Consider the following 20,222-nt stretch of genomic DNA (forward strand, 5'->3'; position numbering starts at 1 on the left):
CTTTGCATATATGATATTCTACCTTGTCTTGGTATTCAACTTTGTATAAATTGCAATCATTTTAACATGAATGAATTTGCTTATATTAAATCCCCAACTCAACCAACAACTGAGGGGCTTCTCTGCAAGTTGACGACAACACATTATCTTCAACAAATATTTTAGTTTTTAGTTCCCTGTAAGATTGCACGAGATTAAATCAACTGAAATTTTTACTTATGATGAACATGTTTGATATCTCAATCTATACTAGGATAGTTTATATACAATATATGGTTTTAAAATCCTTTAAAGAGATATAAATGAAGTTGATGAATGTTTATGAATTGCGTACACCAATTGACAATGCAAAGTAAGAAAGAGATTTCAACTCACTTCAGTAGGGTAGTGAATGCTTTGTATGACCATCCAAATAGTGACTTTATTTCAAATCATATTAATGTGCATGAAAATTTTGAGGTTCTACGTATGCCTAATATGAACATGGGTGTCTTAGTTGCTTGCTTGATTGATTCTTTTAGATTTTTATCATCAAGGTTACGTTGGTGGTAATTACTTCTGCTATCATCGATATTGTCAACCATATGATCATTATTGTCATCATTGTTTCCATCCGCAAAGAAACCTATAAGAATTTCATTTGATCCTTCTTCATGCATTTCATTTTCACTACTACCATCATCATTAAGTTCAGGTGGCATGTCATCAATGTATGTTAATCTCATCAACTCTTTAAATTTCTCAGCTGGCAGTGCTCTCTTTAATCTTGATCTTTTTTCCCTAGTATGGTTTTAAGGATGGTTTGGATCATCCCATTCAAATATTAATAACCCAATTTGACCTTGGGTATTAGAAACTGTATCATCAATATCTTCTAGCTATCAACAAACACATGAATTATTTAATGTTAGGCAACAATTGGATAAATCATTGATGTATCAATTTCAAAGATATATATATATATATATATATATATATATATATATATATATATATATATATATATATATATATATATATATATATATAATGGAACATTATTTTATAGACAAACTTTTTTATACAATAATTTAAAATAAAACACAATTTTGACAACATAGTTTATAAATGTCAGTCCATACTCATTGATTGTTCTTTTTGTTTTCTTCCCTTAAGAACATCCTTAGGGAGACCTTGTTCTTCCCTTTTCTTTCATGCAGGATTGTGTTTTAAGAAGGGGTAATTAATAAATAACTCATCCCCAATGGTAAGGTACATAATATTCTTAAACATTATCAATCTATCAACCTCTCTTTCCATATATCCATCATTATCATCTATAACCTCAATAAATTGACAATTCGGCCTTACAATAGGGTGCCTTCCGTTACTAATATTTATAGATCCTACAATATTTTTGTGTGTATGCACATCCATCTATATACATAAAATGATCTCTATTCATTTATTTTCCACTTTCCAATTGGAGACGATGTGTATACATATTTTAGTTTAGACCATATGCCAACATGATGTGCTTATATTCTTCTAGCCTTCTCCTTTCACCACTGTAATATGACAGACCATAATATGGCATTAATCTCCTAGTGGTTTATTGTGAATTGTTTCTATGTTTATGTCCCACGTGGATATTTTGGAAAATAGAGAATCTTAGATTCTATCCATGAATATTTGAGGGCTATATCATGTAGCTGTATCCCGAAAATTAAAACACATCATACACTCTAGGTAGTTGTTGATCATTGGTCCAAGCGCAATATAGTCGACGATCAAATGTATCTTTGTAAATTGATCTGAAACTCAAGGGAAAGTCATCATCTCCATCACATTCATTCTCATAGGGTATGTAGTTCGCCTTCCCCTTATATTTAAGAAAATAGTGCATCTTTAAATTGATTCTTGTTCTGTTATTTGTTTTCATTAATTCCTCATCTTCCGAGGTAGTATATGTGCACATATTTTTGTTAGATGTATCATCATATAAAGCATCATCTCCCTCTAGGTTGGAATTCGATGCTCCAAGAAACTTTAAACCAAGAAATTTATCCTGCAAACAATCATTAGGAAAAAATATTAACTATTTAAATAATATAAAACAATGTTTAAAGGAAGAATACATATTATTTATATTAGATTGGGAAATTCCTTACCACAATTCCTATTGGATTCAAATCGATTCTAGGAGGCATACTACCCACTAGAAGCTCATCATTTATGTAATGTCTTTGTACAATTGCTCGTTTGAATTGTTTCTTTCCACAACATATAGAACATCCACAAACAACAATTTTCTCAAAGTATTCATCCCATGTACTATAGTCTTGACCAACCTCTTGTCCAGTGAAATCATTTTTTTTGTCTTTGGGATCAATTGTCATATCATCTTCCACCCATTGTCCTCTAATTCATTTAAAAGTTTTAGGTCCACATCCATGTACATATCTTTTTCTTTTGCTAGTTGAAGGCTCGGGCTCTGCATTTGCTCCAATCTCCATCTAAAATAATCAACAACATGCATTGATTTTCATCAAGGTTGGATAATACATTATAAATTTTAATAATATCGTGAAAAAAGATGGATTTATCACAAAATTCTATTATAACAATTTTTCCTAACTTAAGTCAAAATTTGAGTACCTAATGTCCCGCGTCATTCATTGTGTCCTCATTTGATATGACACGATCTATTGCCATGGCCTCGTCTGGATCCTGTAATACATAACATAGTTAATAATGTTTAGTACACCAATTATATAATTTTAATGAATACGTTATCCAACTCAAAACTTCACCTCTTCAAACATTCACTTTAACCATATATATGACATATTGATATCATGTTAATTTGGAGTTGAAAAAATATATAATTTTATGACCCTAGGTATATACATCGAGCCAAAATTCGACAAGAAAAGCATCCAACATCCCTAACCCACATGGCCATCCTAATTTTCAAACATTCCCCTTGATCATAGAATCATATTTAATCACCATTCATATGCATTTTCAACCAATTAGTTTGACCTGAAAGGCCTCATGGAAAAAAATGATTTTCTCTCCTTTATCGAAGTCTGTCAATATAGCAATTCATCGTATTTGCCATTGTTCAAGTCAGAACAAATATGCACTCCCAGGCCAAACCAATTAGACTTTTGGTAATGAAATTTTAAATGGGACATGATTGGACAATAATTAATCTTAAGATATAACCTTGCAACATGTCTGGCAAATATCCTACATAACTATGTTTCCCACTTATACACAACTTTCACATAAGGCAAGTTGAAGCAAAATTTAAAATGTCGTATGAAATTTGAAGTATAAATATTTAAGCTCAAAGTAAAGATATAACAATGAAAAAATGTGTAAAATAATAAAATAAACAATCTCCAATTTGAATCAATCAAATTGGCCAATAAATGAAGTTTGGTCATGCATTTTAGTGAAGCAAGGGAATTTTGGCCTGCTTCACAAAAATGCATGCACAGCCCTCATTTCAAGGCCAAATTGAATGATTCAACTTTGAGAGTATTTCTTTACTCATGAGTAACATTAATACAATTAGATATTTTTATCTTTTCACATATATATTTCAGTTGTTCAAGAATACTCCAAATTGCATGGATTTCATAGGGTAAAAGGCAGGGTTTGTGTGCCTCAAATAAATGCACAACAAGACCCGTAATTAATTGGTAGTGATATAATGATCATTCCATCCTATGGGTCTGCAAAATTGTGCCTCGGTTTCGTAGTGTAACAGTGCCCTAATGGGCCTTAGTCTTGTGGTGTAACAATGCCCTAATGGGACTCGGCCTTGTTTTGTAACAACACCATAATGAGCCTCATTTCTTGGGTATGACAACGACCTCTTTGGGCCTTATTATATGTGACATGTGAAAAGATGATGTTAAAAATATTAAGGATATACGCTAAGCCTTATGATAGAGATATCACGACAAACCTATGGTTGTTCTGTTGCAATGTTATTGCTAATGTTCTCTCTATATAATTGCTTATGATGATATGGGGTGAATGCAATGTGAAAATGTTGAAAATAAAATAAATTTCAATTATCTATCGTAGAGACTTCTAGCCCTAAGAAAATTAACACTACTACTACTCTATTAGTTAGTAAAGATATAACAACGTAAAAGTGTGTAAAATAATAAAACAAACAATCAACAATTTGAATCAATCAAATGGGCCAATAAATGAAGCTCGGGTGTGCATTTTAGTGAAGCAATGCAATTTTGACCTGCTTCACAAAAATGCATGTCTAGCTTTCATTTCAAGACCAAATTGAATGATTCAACTTGGAGTGTATTTTTTTGCTCATAAGTAACAGTATTACAAGTAATTTTTTCTAATTTAGCGACTTGAAGCTTGAAGTTAATGTAAATGAAAGTGTTGGAGCAATCGTTGTCCCCAAAAGTGTCAACGCTTAATGAAGAGAAGAAAATTAGTGCGTAAAAATAGTATTTAAATAGTATACAATTTGAATCAATCAATGTTGTAGGGAAAAGTATCCGATTCGGATGACCCTATCCCACTCTAAGGGTGATAGTACCTCAGCAACAATTGTAAAGGAAACTACTGAAGGTTTACTTCTTTATGAAAGAAAAAAGAGAATGAAAGAATGCACTAACCGTTGCCTTGCGCTTAATGTCGAATCCAAACTCTTCTCTATGGTTGCTTGCTCCCAGCTCCTTGCTCTATTGCTGACCCAGCTACAATGAGATCCTGCAAAATAGCAAAGAAGGAAACTACAAGCAACATGCAATCATAACTGATTCAGGGATTAGTGTAAATCAAATATACAATCATCACAATATATCATTGAAACAAGAGCATATAGAAGAACCTCAATAGCTTTTATTAATGAAGAAGTAAAGGTTCTGAGAGTGTTACAACCATTGAAGGTCCTAATCCAGCAACACCTCCTAGCAGAAAGAATTTCTCCTCTTCACCTCCTTCAAGCAATCACCCAATAGCTCTATAGTGAAACCAACAGCATGTAATTACTTTGCACAAAATTCCAACCTCCTGAGCTCATAGGAGAGAGCTCAATATATAGATGAATTGAGAAAGGATGAGTCAGCTTGCAACTGATGTGTAGCTGCCTTGTGTCCTCTCTCTCTTCAGTTGATCTTCAGTTCTTGAGTCCACTTGGAGAACTTTGCTTCCACTTGGAGAAACAGAGCCTCTGACTCATCACAAGGCGAAATCCCTGATCCAAGTGTCATTTTTGGAGCAATGACTCAGTGTGCCACTTGTCCAATCTCGCTCAACGCAGGTGGCCTTTGTTCTACCTGCTTTTCAACGCAGGTACACCATGGAGGAGTTGTGTTTCAGCGCAGAAGCCTAGTGGAGCACCTGCTTTGATTTCAGGATTGCTTGTTTTTTAGTGTTTCCAGGTGGAGAACTGATCTGAGAGCTGTTGGTTTGCTGACCTTGTTCCTCTAGGGGTAGGAACATCATGTTTAGCGAACTTTGGATCCCTTGGATTATTGACAATTCATACCTGTTGCTGTAAGGCACAAAATTGTCTATAACAGATGCCCCCTAAAGTATGAGGTCGTTTATCGGGTGAAATGCTTTATTAGGAGGATCCGAAGTTCATTCAATCTGCTGAGAAGTGTCCTGTAATAAGATACAATACAATACATTATTCTTTCATACTTTTTCATGATCTAGCTGAGGCGAGCATTCCCATGCTCAGCTTTATAAATAAATTTTGGTACATAGAACAGACGATCGTCTGATGGCAGACTGATAATTCTCTGTTGAAATTATCATCCTTTGAGAAGGATGATCATCTGCTATAATGATGTACATATCAAATGCCTTTATATCCTGAATATATATCGCAGCCCGGATGGATGAAACTAGATCCGGGGTCTTCAATCTCTTCTGATCTTCACTCGATGTACAAGTCGATCCATGTGAGAATTTCTTGAAGTCGAACACGAAAAGACATCGCTTGATTACCGGTCAATGATGTAAACCGTTAACAAGCGCGAGAGGAATCACCGATAAGGATGATGACCCTCAAGGTACGGCAGTACAATTCACATGGTGGGAATAAAGGACTTGGCATCGACCACCATGCAAAATCTTCTGGTCGAAGGTCATTGATGTATACCTGTCGCCGGAAGTGAGAAACTTGCCATTGAGGCATGCAAGCTTCAAAGTACTGAAGGGGGTGTTCCTAGATCAACTCCTTGGATAGTGAGCTGATGTCGACAAGGAGCGATCCGTCAAAGGAGGGCCTTAATGAATCCCACTTCAGTGACACGGAACGGAGCTAGTGATTGTGATGAGGTGAAAACAAACTGTGATGTATGATTCAGGGTGGTGGTCATGAAATGGATGAAGGACAATGTATGGCAGTGGATGGGACACGGTTGACTCTTTGCAGAACAACATCTCTTGAACATATAACGACACTGATGTGATGGATTGGTAGCATTACCCCAAATGTGGATGGTGTGGCGAGGACCATGGTTATGAGACCGGTGAATGAAACAACCCAACCCGATGTGATACGGAGGACAAAGTGTCATGTTCAAGAGCGACTTGCTACCATTAAAGCTGTGAGGTTCTCCCAATTTTTCCCCAGTCATTGCTGACCAGTACCTCTTTATTTTTGTCAAGCTTGAGGAGGATAACATATGCTTGTTCTATAACCTGCCCTTCGGGAAAGCCCATCGCTATGTTTTAACGAGCCTAGCGATAGGGAAACTCGTTCTCGTCTAAAGACAAGTTTGTCGCTATTTAATGAATTTAACGAGTCTAACGACAAGGATAACTCGGTCCTTTTCATTTTTAGAGAGTCTGAAAAGGTACGTAAAGTCAACTCCAAAATTCCTTTTCCGTCATCTAATCCCTTAAGTCCGAAAAAGTATAAAACAATACAGAAGGGATGAATTTTCGATTGCTTTAACGAGCCGAACAAAACAAGCGCTCGATCTTTTTGTGCAATAATCCCTCAGGTCCAAAAAGATTAAAATCTAGAGGAGGGATAGCTTTCCGGTCGCTTTAACGAGCTGGAAGGCCAAAACTCGGCAAACTTTTCATATTTTACGAGTCAGTGAAAAGAGCTCAAAGAAGACTCGTCTTTTGAGGAACGAGTGATGAACAGGGCAGCCGCAGATTCCGAGTACAGGTTGGAATATTCCAATCACGGCAGTGTCACAAGGATGGCTTAGTGAAATCACTCTTCGCAGCTGTTCCTCAAAATGGGTAAACAAACATATGGAGATGAACGATTGGCCAAATGAATGGATGGAGGTGATGGCATATGAACACGACCAAGGGCTTTTAATATGGCAGTCAAAGGTTACATTTCTCAAGGTTATTTACCGGTTCATTTTTTCTGGATGAGCTTGAACTGTAGGGAAAGATTGCTCACAATTTATGTTTATTTTTTAACGAGCATGAACTCTGTACAAAAACTGCTCGATTATGGATGCCCCCAGCATAATAATGCAGACGAGGCATATGCCCCCTAAACTTTAAGGGGCAGTTCATTTTTTAACGAGCTTGAATGCGTTCAAACCTTGCTCAATTATACCAGTCTTAATACAAGGAACGCCTCAGGTGAGGTATTCTTATTTAAGGAGCTATACCTCATTAGCTACTCCAATTTGGCAAGCTTTAACTTTTGCTTCACATCCTTTCTTTATGCAAGCTGGAAACGGCTAATCCTACGAGTTTAACGGGTTAGACCTACAGGTTTAAAGGGAGGACCTAAAAATTTTAAAAAAATAAATAGTCGTCCCGTGCTTGCACTCCAAAAGGTTCGCATGCCCCCAGGTATAAAGTATAATTTCAAGGTTCTTCCTTCTTACTTATTATCCGAAAAATGGTTTTGTTTGCTGCCGCAAACTAAACTCTCTTTTTGGCGATGTCTATCATTAGGTTGCTAAGGATGGTGACTACTTGTTGCAGCAATTTCATCTCTTTCTTTGGAGACTGCCCCTACTTATCCTTCAAAACATATGTTTTAAAGGGTGAGGCTTGACTTCAAAGATGGTGGCTACTTGCCATCACAAATGGATCTCCTCCCTTAGGAGAGCCTACCTTTTTAGACAAAGGGAGCGAACTTTGTATCACTCACATAACTTTAACAAAAAAACTTTATCCTAGAACAACCCTCTTTTGACGGGGTACGGACTAGTCCATTCTTCTGCGGAAATTAACTTTATACCCAAGGTTTCCTCTGCCCAAGGCAGGCCAGGGTGCATGCCCCCTGGGTCCCAGTTCTTTCTTTCCGAATCACTCGCATTCATCGGGAAGTAGAACCGGGGGTGGAGGCATTCCTCGAGTGAATAGACCGTTAAGGGATGGTATTTGACTATTTGCGATGTGTGATCCTGGAAATGAAAGTTGGTCTACGAGCTTGACCACTCTTCCTTCGTGCGGAAAACACATAACTCTAAAGAGTGAGGACACTATCGCCTCCATGCAATATATATAGTCTCGTCCAAGGAGTAAGTTATAAACTAAGGGTCCCTGGACGACCATGATGTTCATATGAACTGTCTTCCCTTTCAATGTAACTGGAACATTGGGGAGAATCCCTAATGGGTGACTGGTTCCTTTATCAAAACCTGATAGATTTCTCATCTCAGGTAAAAGCACTGGGCAACCCAGTGCTTTCCAAGCAATAGAGGAAAGGATACTCACAGATGCCCCTTCATCAATGATAGTTCCAGCCATCACCATTCTGTAGATTTGGACGATGATTCTGAATGGGATACTGGCTGGTAACCAGGGTCTGCCTAGTTGATTCCAATCAAAGGATACAACTAGGTTGCTTGGTGGTGGGACCGAATACACGGCCGGATACGACCCTGAAGATGTTCCTTCCTGCGACAAAGGAATGGGCGCATTGCCCTGATGCTCATCAGAGTCTGTGTTGATGAAAAGAATATGGACGGTGTCATCCTTATCCTCTTCAGTGAGGGTGTCATTTGAAGATGGGTCTTCAATGACGGAGTCATTTGAGGATGAAACCTCTGAAGGAAGAACCGGGTCAACTGCCGTTTCGACCTTTAGACTTTCGTCTGGTCTAGATTCAGCAGGTTCATTCTCAATGACTGACACTTCAGCTGACCACTTGAGCGGGTCGGCTGGATTTTCAACTATCGAGGGATTAGGCACGAGTTTTTGGTATCCAGGAGGAAGTCGTAACGGTGATACCGGACGATCTTCCAAAACTCTCTTCGCCTCATCTAAGAATGGACATCGGTGGATGGCGTGATCGCCTTCACACAACATACAGGGTGATCTTGGTCTCCCTTTTCGTCCTTCATTCTCGCTAGTTGACGGACTGCAATCAACCTGACTACCAGAGGTTGATGCTACCGGATTGTGCAACCTGGGGGACCAGTCCCTTAGTATCCGGGGAATACAAGGACAATCACGATGGAAGTGGGTCCCTTTGCAAATGACACATGGCGATTTAGGCCCGGTCGGTGCAGTGTGTGGATTTTTGTCAGTTGTCTTTTGCTTGCCCCCAGTCGCCTTCGCCATAGGCCCCTTCTGCTTCTTTTCTTTCTTTTTCTTTTCCTTCTTCTCCATGGGAGGCTGACCTTTGCCGGCTCTACCTTGTGAAGATGAAGGATCAGAGGAAGAATTGTAAGAAGTGGAAGGCTGGTGGGTAGTTCTAGACTGGTCTGACTGTTGATTTGACTGCTCAGGATTAGTGGCGATCTGAACTACATTAGTTGAAAAGAGCCATACAGGTAGGCCAATTGTCAATCCTGGAAGTGACAATGTGGCCATATGAGGCGCACCAACTTCTCCCCAAGAGGAGAAGGGATTGGGATTTCCGCCAAGGTGACTTCCTTGGTTGGTGGGCTCCATACTTTTCAACTGAAAGATCAACGTGGGAATAACAGGTGATTATGTTCCGCTTAAAATAAATTTTATTAACGACGCTTTAGACACAACTTTGCTTTTTCATGTTTTAAGAGTCGAGAAAAAGCTAAAGATGACTCTAGTCTCCTTCGATGTTTTAACGAGCCCGAAGTGACAAATGCTCGGATGGACTTTTTCAGTTATAGAGTTTGAAAAAGGCCAAAAGAAACTTCTCTGGAGTTCTAGGCAGAGGGTGTGCCAAACCTTTCGCGAAACCACAGAATACGTTTTACGGTACGGGTGGTCGATCTTCGTGAATGTTGTGTTCACTGCATCGCGATCAGTAGGGCGGCCGACACGGCTTCCTATGGATAAAGGCTTTTTCCTATAGGGTTCTCCCAATATATACGCGACGGTACGTGGGAGCACAAGTCCGTATTAGTGCCACCGACTCTCAGGAGGAATCACCCACCTTCGTAGAGATCGACAGTCACTATGTTTAACGACGCCGGAACACGTCTCTACCTAGACCTCTATGTGTTTGCGTTATGTTACAAAGCGTTGTTATGTAAATTGAATTTATTTTAATGTTGATCTTGTTTAGCAGTTTGCCTTTAAGGATCACCACGAGATGTATGTAACAAATTCCTGAATGCAGTCTAAGATGAGAAGCAATCTTTTCAATCTTTCAACTTTGAAAATCTTAACTACTGAGGGAGAAGAAAGGCAAATCTTTTCTCACAGATCATAGAGCACACACTAATGAAAAATTTCCTAAATCGTCATGTAAACAGTCAAATGCAAAATGCACAATGCATGTATTTTCTTTTCCCTTTCTTAATGTTGATGGGTTACAAAAAGAAAGTTGCTATATAACTTTGATTTCGATTTAAAGCGAAAGTAAACAAGCTTGTCCAAAATCAAAAGACACCTTAAGATTTACTTGTTTAATCACTGGAAATACATGAAATCAAACCATAATGACGAAAGTAAAATGACTAATCAGCTATGGACAGCAAACAAGCTAACTCTTTAGACCAGCAAAATGCCTAACACAGGTTCAGATCTAAGAGGCCAAAGCAAGACTAGTTTACTTTTCATTATGGGAAATTGTAAATGAAATAAGAAATACAAAAGAACAAGTACAATTTCGTTATATAACAGAGGTGGAATGATGGCAAGTAATGTTGGTTTCAGAACAGGCACAAGACTGGTAACTGGCAGCCAAATCTATGGTGAAAACAGGCAAGAGAAAGGGAGGAAACCCCAACAGCACTAGGCAGAATTGGGCCAACGCAGGTGCTGCACAGCCAGTCTGGCTCTCAGCACAGGTAGTCCCTTCGGGACCTGCGTTGCAAAGCAGGTAGCCTGTGTACTACCTGCTTTGGAAAACGAAAGTTGCGTTTTCTCAGTTTCCGGGTCACAATTTTCTCAAAAATGCACAGTTTTTGCTCAAATCAGAAGCAATCAGTCAAGCACACTCAAAGGGATGACAAGGAAGGTGAAAAGCTATCACTAAGAGCTTACAAGGATCCTTGTAGATCAGTTCTTCAAATCATGAACATGCTCAGAAATGAGCTAGAGTAGCTGCCCTCTACTTCGCTTTTGATATAGTCAAGAGCTTTTCGATTTGGTACTCTTTTGTTCAGGAAATGAATAGCAAAATACTACAAACACAATCAAATAGATACGGTCCCCAACGGAGTCGCCAGTTTGTTGTAGGGAAAAGTATCCGATTCGGATGACCCTATCCCACTCTAAGGGTGATAGTACCTCAGCAACAACTGTAAAGGAAACTACTGAAGGTTTACTTCTTTATGAAAGCAAAAAGAGAATGAAAGAATGCACTAACCGTTGCCTTGCGCTTAATGTCGAATCCAAACTCTTCTCTATGGTTGCTTGCTCCCAGCTCCTTGCTCTATTGCTGACCCAGCTACAATGAGATCATGCAAAATAGCAAAGAAGGAAACTACAAGCAACATGCAATCATAACTGATTCAGGGATTAGTGTAAATCAAATATACAATCATCACAGTATATCATTGAAACAAGAGCATATAGAAGAACCTCAATAGCTTTTATTAATGAAGAAGTAAAGGTTCTGAGAGTGTTACAACCATTGAAGGTCCTAATCCAGCAACACCTCCCAGCAGAAAGAATTTCTCCTCTTCACCTCCTTCAAGCAATCACCCAATAGCTCTATAGTGAAACCAACAGCATGTAATTACTTTGCACAAAATTCCAGCCTCCTGAGCTCATAGGAGAGAGCTCAATATATAGATGAATTGAGAAAGGATGAGTCAGCTTGCAACTGATGTGTAGCTGCCTTGTGTCCTCTCTCTCTTCAGTTGATCTTCAGTTCTTGAGTCCACTTGGAGAACTTTGCTTCCACTTGGAGAAACAGAGCCTCTGACTCATCACAAGGCGAAATCCCTGATCCAAGTGTCATTTTTGGAGCAATGACTCAGTGTGCCACTTGTCCAATCTCGCTCAACGCAGGTGGCCTTTGTTCTACCTGCTTTTCAACGCACGTACACCATGGAGTTGTGTTTCAGCGCAGAAGCCTAGTGGAGCACCTGCTTTGATTTCAGGATTGCTTGTTTTTTAGTGTTTCCAGGTGGAGAACTGATCTGAGAGCTGTTGGTTTGTTGACCTTGTTCCTCTAGGGGTAGGAACATCATGTTTAGGGAACTTTGGATCCCTTGGATTATTGACAATTCATACCTGTTGCTGTAAGGCACAAAATTGTCTATAACAATCAAATTTGCCAAGAAATGAAGCATGGGTGTGCATTTTAGTGAAGCAAGGCAAGTTTGGCTTGCTTCACAAAAATGCATACCCAACCTTCATTTCAAGGCCAAATTGAATAATTCAACTTGGAGAGTATTTTTTTACTCATAAGTAACATTAATACAATTAAATAAAAAAAATTCACATATATATTTCTTTTGTTCAAGAATATACCAGATTGGATGGATTTCATAGGGTAATGGTCAGGGTTTATGTGCCTCAATATTTCTATCAATATTAGATAATACACTATAAATTTTAATAATATCGTGAAAAAAGATGGACATATCACAAAATGCCATTATATCAATTTTTCCTAAGTTAAGTCAAAATTTGAGTACCTAATGTCCTGCGTCATCCATTGTGTCCTCATTTTATATGACATGATATGTTTCCATGGCCTCATCTGGCTCCTGTAATACACAACATAGTCAATAATGTTTAGTACAACAATTATATCATTTCAATGAATATGTTATCCAACACAAAATTTCACTTTAGTCATATATTTGACATATTGATATCATGTTAATTTGGAGTTAGAAAATAAAAACCATTTTATGACCCTATGTATACAAATCGAGCCAAAGTTTTGACAAGAAAATATCCAACATCCCTATCCCACATAGGCACCCTAATTTTCAAACATTTCCCTTAATCATAGAATCACACTGAATCACCATTCTTGTGCATTCTCAACCAATAAGTTTGAACTCAAAGGCCTCACGGAAAAAAATGGGGTTCTCTCATCTATGTTGTAGTATTTGTGAATTCATAAAGACCTTTCTCCTTTGGTTGAGGTTGCTTTGTCTTCTTACCTCTATTGTATCTATAGATTCCATTGTCATATCTTCTTCGACCCACTTTCCTTTCTATGATTTAATAGTTCTACGTCGTCCATGTCCTATGTCCATGGCCTCGTCTAGATCCTGTAATACACAACAATAACAATAATTTCTAGTAGACCAATCAAATCTAATTATCAACAATAAAAAAAATAAGTGTAGGGGCATAATTATCGGTAGACTATATTTTGAATAAAGTATAATTTGTCCTTACAACATAAATATTAATTGAGAATAGCATTTTTCTGCATGTAACACACTTTACCACTAGTGTGTATATCAATTTTGTTCCATTCCTCATTTAAAACATAGTTTATGTAATCATTTTAGAGCTAATTAAATTATTTTATAGTGAATGTAGTGGCTTATTGAAATTACAGTTATTTTGATGAATGTATCCTGTTAACCTTTGATTTTATTTTAGAATAATGTTATATTTTTGTAACATTTCTATGTCTAATTTTGGATGGAAAAAAAATAACTTGATGGTGCTAGACTAGGCACCATTTCCACCTCAACATGATCACATTATATGAATTTTTAGCGATGGGCGAGTCGAAATTTTAAAATTCCCATGGGCCAAAACTTCAAAATTAAATACCCACTAACTATTGAACTAAAAACAAAATTCAAACTCTTTCTTTCTCCTCTGAGAATTTTTTTCAGTGTTGATGGGCGTCGATCCGAAAATAAAAGAATAAGAGCGTATACCCTCATCTGGGTCTTGATCAGGGAGCTTTGAAGTCCACTCGTTTTGTTGCAGATGGACAGTTTTGATATTGCCTTGGTTTGCTTAGATTGTTGGCAGAAGTTTGAATACTGTAAAAAATTGATGGATTTTAATGATCTTTAGTGGATTTTAAAGGATCTTAAGGATTTTGATGGAGCTTACACAATATTTTATTTTTCTCCCTTTTTGGTCCAGATATTGGAGCTGCAAAGCCATTATCGGTTCCATGAATAGGGGGTGAATTTATATTTAAATTGTGGGATATTTATTCATGCATTGGTGTAGAATGGTTTGATTATCATAAAGGTTTGCTGAAAATTTAGGCAAATTGTGTGTATCTTCTGGTTGGATTGCTTACCTTGGCTCGAATTGCTACCCTTTGTGTAATGTGATCTCCTTCTTCGCATGTTATTTTCCTTACCCCACCTCCATGGACAGGATTTGCTAGCCCAGCCTCAAAATGTCAAGCAGAGGGAATGGAGCAAACAAGCGACATAATGAGGTAAGCCATTGTGAAATTACAGATATGTAATTCTTTAAAATTCTTTCTTTAATTTTTAATTTTTCTAACCAAAATCTAAAAATAAAAATTATTTTATATATCTAGGGACATGAGACTAAGCAAGAGAAAGGGGCCTTGGCTTCAATATTGTGGATGGAGACAGCTAACAAACTTGACGGTGTGGACTTGAAAATTGTTTCTAGATACATAGAAAAACCATCAACTAAAACCACTACAACATTGCAATCACATCAACCGGATCAAAGGGAAATAATTGATTCCCCAACCACTCATGTATTGAGCATAAGATCAAGGAGAAAATCATTAAGCATAAGCACTAAGAATTTGGAACAAGAAACATAGACTTATAATGCCCAATCCACTCCTGGGACACAAATCTCTTCTTCCACCACACCATATTATGAATCTTTCATTGGTAGTTATGATACAAGGATAGAATATGACATGGTTTTAGGTGAAATCCGTAGATCATATGTTGGGAAAGTTTTTGTGAATAGGTTGAAGGAATCATACCTTCAATGGTTCAAAGACCATCTCCATTTTCCATTCTCAAATATACTATTGCACCTATAGAAAGCAGTAATTCATGACATGGAGACTGAATTTGGCATAGGTTGGTCCGTAAAAAATTTTAAACTACAAATGTCTCATAACTACAAGATATTTAGGTGCAATCAAACAAATAAGATCAAAAAAACCCCACCTAAGCAAAGGCTCAAAAGAAGGCCAATTGATGTAAGTATAAAAGTATGGAAAGAACTTGTAAAAATGTATGAGAAGTTGGATGAACGAAGGAAGTTTGGTGAGGAGAGTACCCAGGTATTTGAATTTTCTCATAAGATTATATCAAATTCTTAAATGATTTTTATATTTTATTTGTGCATAGTTAAATTCAATTAGTATATGTTTCAGGAAAAGGCCTCCAAGGTCAGCTTTGCAAAACGAAGTGCCATGCATCACATTGGCCAAAAAGGTCTACAAGCCTTTATTTGTATATATATATATATATATATAGAGAGAGAGAGAGAAAATGGGTGCATATTAATTAGTTTAACTAGTCCATGTGCCATGTTTTAACGGGAGGACAAATATAGTTGTCATCAACAAACTTCAAAAAGGACATGCCACAAAATAAAAAGAGGATCGACTTTGTTATCTAGTTGGAGAACTAGGCATAAATAGTTCACTTTGAATAAGTTAGTAGATATTGTTTTGTTTATATGTCAAAATACATTTTTTGCGAGATAAAGTAGAGGTAACATACCCTTGTTTTCCATATTTATCCAATGTAAAATGTTGTATATTCTATTTGTAAAATTAGTTGGAAGATGGTTGGAACATGATAGGATAAATGGCATCCTCCTAGAGTAATATATCGGTCGAATGTTTCCCACCATATCGATGGAATGTTGGACGTTACCACGCAATTTAGCACGGCCCTAAGGAAGGGAAAACCTAAGGGACAACTACTAGGTTAAGTGACAAAAATGGGACAATGACCCACTATCGCTTTAGTAAAGGTGCCCTACTCTTTATGAAATTTCACCAATGGGAGGAGTCTCGGGACCACGCTACCAAAATCTAGGCTTTCCAAGTAGTGCCCTTCCTAAAGCTATAAGCCATTAGGGGAGATACCACCAGACTAGGATTGAGGATTACCCCCACATTTAAGGTGAGGGAGAAAGACTACATTCATAACCCTTCCTTCTTCCAACTCAACCAACAATATATGGACAAAGTTCCCAAGGAGAAACAAGCATAAGCACCCCATTTCACAATTAAAAACATAGTTTTAGGATAGTATTTGCCTCCTTCAAACTCATTCTCTCGGAAAATGGGAAAGGATACATATGACTGGCTCAGGGATCGAAGATCAAATGGCATAATACATTGGCTACAGTAGTCGCTTTCAGGGGTCATTGGTTATCGGCTGAAGACAAACCTGGAAGAAAATTTATCCTATGGAGTCACCAAATTTTGGTGGGTAACATTGCCCACCATACCTTGTGTTTTCACCCTAAATACAATTCATGACTGAAAGGGAACCAGTGCCTAGGACATCCACATAATTGTTTCAAAACTTTTAAAAAATTGTCAAAAAATTTAAAAATGTGCCCAGAGGTGATATATTCCCTTGTGTAACATAACTTAATCTTGGAGATGAATCTTTATGCCCAAAATGACCTTATATTAGCAAGACTTTAATTATTTTGTTGGAAAGGAGAACTGATAAGAGGCTAGGGTTTATAACTTGGGACCTTTAATAAAACCCAAATTTAAAACTCTAAGATGGAAGTATGAATGATATAGATTAGGAATGGAAGTGCGGAAGCAGTGGAGAGCCTATTAAGATGTCTTTCAATAGAACTTACAGGTATTCACTATAACTATTAAAGATACATAAAATAAATTTGTAAGTTTCTCAAATAAATTTTCTATGATCATACACATGCTTCAAAGAAGGAAAATGGATATGGAAAACACAAAAGAGGAACAACACGTATTACAATATACCAATACATATTGGAATCAATCTGGTGACTTTTCTTGTTATCTCTAAGGAAACAAAAATGATTAAACAAGTACTCAAAATTCCAAAACTTTGAACCCTTTTCCAGTGGTTCTCATGTCTTTTAAATATTACATCAAAATCAGTTACAAAGGTAACTATCAAAACATCAATAACTACTTAATTATCTATAACTAAAAAGTATTTTACAACATTACAAAATGAAATTTTCTCATTTTTTAGAAGTCTGAAGACTAGTGGAACATTGAATTTGAGGATTGGGGCTTGGTTCCGCCATTTGAACTTTGAGTTCAGTAGGAGTAATCAACCTTTCACACTTCTTCCAAAGTGATTCATCTGGGAGCTTACACTGGATCATTTTCTGGAATGCAACTTTCAAATTTGAAAGATTTATATAATTAGGTTTTGCAACAAACAGTTTCTTCATCAGCCAAAGAAGTTGGAAGTCCCTCTACAAATAATTCACTAGATTTCTTCCCTTTAGAATTACATTGTTTTCATGTTTTGTGTCTACTCTACTTTTAACAGCTACTAGTTCCTTTTCATATAGTTCCCAAGAAAGAAAATTTATGTGTTGGTCACAACAACTAGGTATACAAGCTCTAGTCCTCTGGTCAAATTTGGAATCAACAAAGATACAGAGTTTTGAACCTCGTTTAATTTGTTCTCAACCTGAATACGAAGTATGTTTTTCTCATTCATTTTATTGATTTCCATAATTACTCTAGCTTTGTCTGTGATATCTAATGCCCTTAGTTCAATTGAATATTTTCCATTTAAATATTTGATCATATTTTTAGCCTTCACTGCTTCTTTCTATACAATTTTCTTGCATGCATCAATGCTTAATTGAGACCCATTCATCATAATCTTTTGTTGAGAAATTATATGAATATACTCCCATATAGAATGGACCTCCTGGATGATATCATCCCAAACAATTTGTCTAGCTTTAATTAGAGAGATATTTCCCTTCAATTTGGTTTTTAACTCCTTGATCTCATCTTGTGTTTCCTTGTTCTTGGTGGTCAACTGATCATTATTTTCTTTTGTTGTATTTAGCTGCCTCTCCTTGATATCAAGTTGTTCCTTTACCTGAGTTAGGTTGTCCTGAATTTTCTTTAGTTTAACCTCTGAAATTTTGAGTTCTACCATAAATTTTGTAAGCTTCTCTGAGGGGTCATTTGCCTCACTTGGGACAAAAATAATGCAAAAAAGGATTTTTATTGTTTTTTGTAAGCCTTGCAGTTGTTCCTGCAAAATGAAAATGTTATGAAACCAACTCAAGAGAAAGATAGAAAAGATAGATCCACGCCTTAAAATTCAACCTCTTCGAGGGGGAAACCTCCTTTACATTACATAAATGAACAATTCTTGGATGATACAAATGAAAAGACCTCCTTTCTCTATATAGGAGTCTAGGGGGTCATAACATAATCAAAGCCGACATAACAGTAATAATGTAAGGGCGCAATAATAACAATAGTGGGCTTCTATGGGGCACAATACTAACAATATGGGCACTACATGGGTACATCAATATAATAAGTGGGTTGTACTAATAACAATAAGGGGTTACACTAGTAGTATAGGGGCCTAACATGCCCCTCTCCCTCAAAAAGCGTTGTCCTCAATGCTTGAGTAGTTCTTGATGCTTCTGTATAAAATACTTGTCCTCCCATGTGGAATCTTCAATGGTTAATTTCTTCCACTTGATGAGATACTCTGAAATTGATCGATTTCGTAGCTGTCAGGTTCTTTTTTCTGTGACTGCTCCACGTTCCAATATGATTTTTCCTTCCTCTTCAATTTTTGGCAATATTGTTTGAATTGGGATCTTTTGCAACTTTTGAATAAGTGGCCATACTTCTTCGTCCTTCTTCCATTCATCCCTTGCTTCGTTTATCCAATCTAGTTGGATAATAGAAATAGCACAAAACAATGTTTCCACATCCTCATCCTTGAAGAGTCTTCCCATTCGGTAAAGTTGCCATTTCTTAAGTGCATGTAGTATCGCTAACATTTCCTTCTCATAAATAACTTGCTTGAGATGTAGCTATAAAAATACCCAATCACCTACATCAAAACATTTTTTACTACAATGTTGATCTACTTGTTGTTTTGTTTGATTTTGCACCGAAGTGGCGTTATCCTTTAAAAGTTGGAGAACTTGTTGTTGATGTTGAATGTGATCTTTCACTGCTTGAACCTTTTTCTTCTTGATATGTCCTATCTCTAGAGTTTGGGGAGTGGTAATTTCTTCCAATCCTTTACAAGATATGGTCGGATTCATTTCTTGATGCTCAATGTGATCTTTCACTTCTTGAACATTTTTCTTCTTGGTATGTCCTTTTATCTTGATAGTTTGAGGAGTGGTAATTTCGACCAATGAATTACAAGATATGGTTGGATTCATTTCTTCTTTCTCGATGTGATCTTTCACTTCTTGCACCTTTTTCTTCTTGATATGTCCTTCTATCTTGAGATTTTGAGGAGTGGTAATTCCCGCCAATGCATTACAAGATATGGTCGGATTCATTTGTTCTTCATCTAGGCTTTGTTCCTGGAGTATGTCCTCTTCTTTTGACCTTTCTTGCTCCTTTTCTTCTTCCTCTTCACAATCTATGTAGAATAATTTCTTCTTAGCACACTTATGACCTTTAGTGTATTTGCTATCACAATTGTAACAAAGCCCTTTTGCTCTTTTTTCTTCCAATTGTTGTGGTGTCAACCTTATAGGTTGTGGAAGACTAGTGGCAACAACACTTCCATCTTTATAGTTGTGAGTGGTATGCTTCCTGGTTGCCATAATTTTGCTTTCCATTTTTCTTGCTAACATGAATGCCTTCTCTAATGAATCAGGTTCCCAAAGGCGAACATCATGTTGGATATTATCCTTTAAAGACCCTATGAACACATCAATCCTATGCTCCTCTAGAA

The sequence above is a fragment of the Pinus tabuliformis genome, chromosome 2_1, assembly GCF_031772625.1.
Source record: "Pinus tabuliformis cultivar Carrire ecotype Pingquan chromosome 2_1, CPIR1, whole genome shotgun sequence".
Taxonomy (NCBI): Eukaryota; Viridiplantae; Streptophyta; class Pinopsida; order Pinales; family Pinaceae; genus Pinus; species Pinus tabuliformis.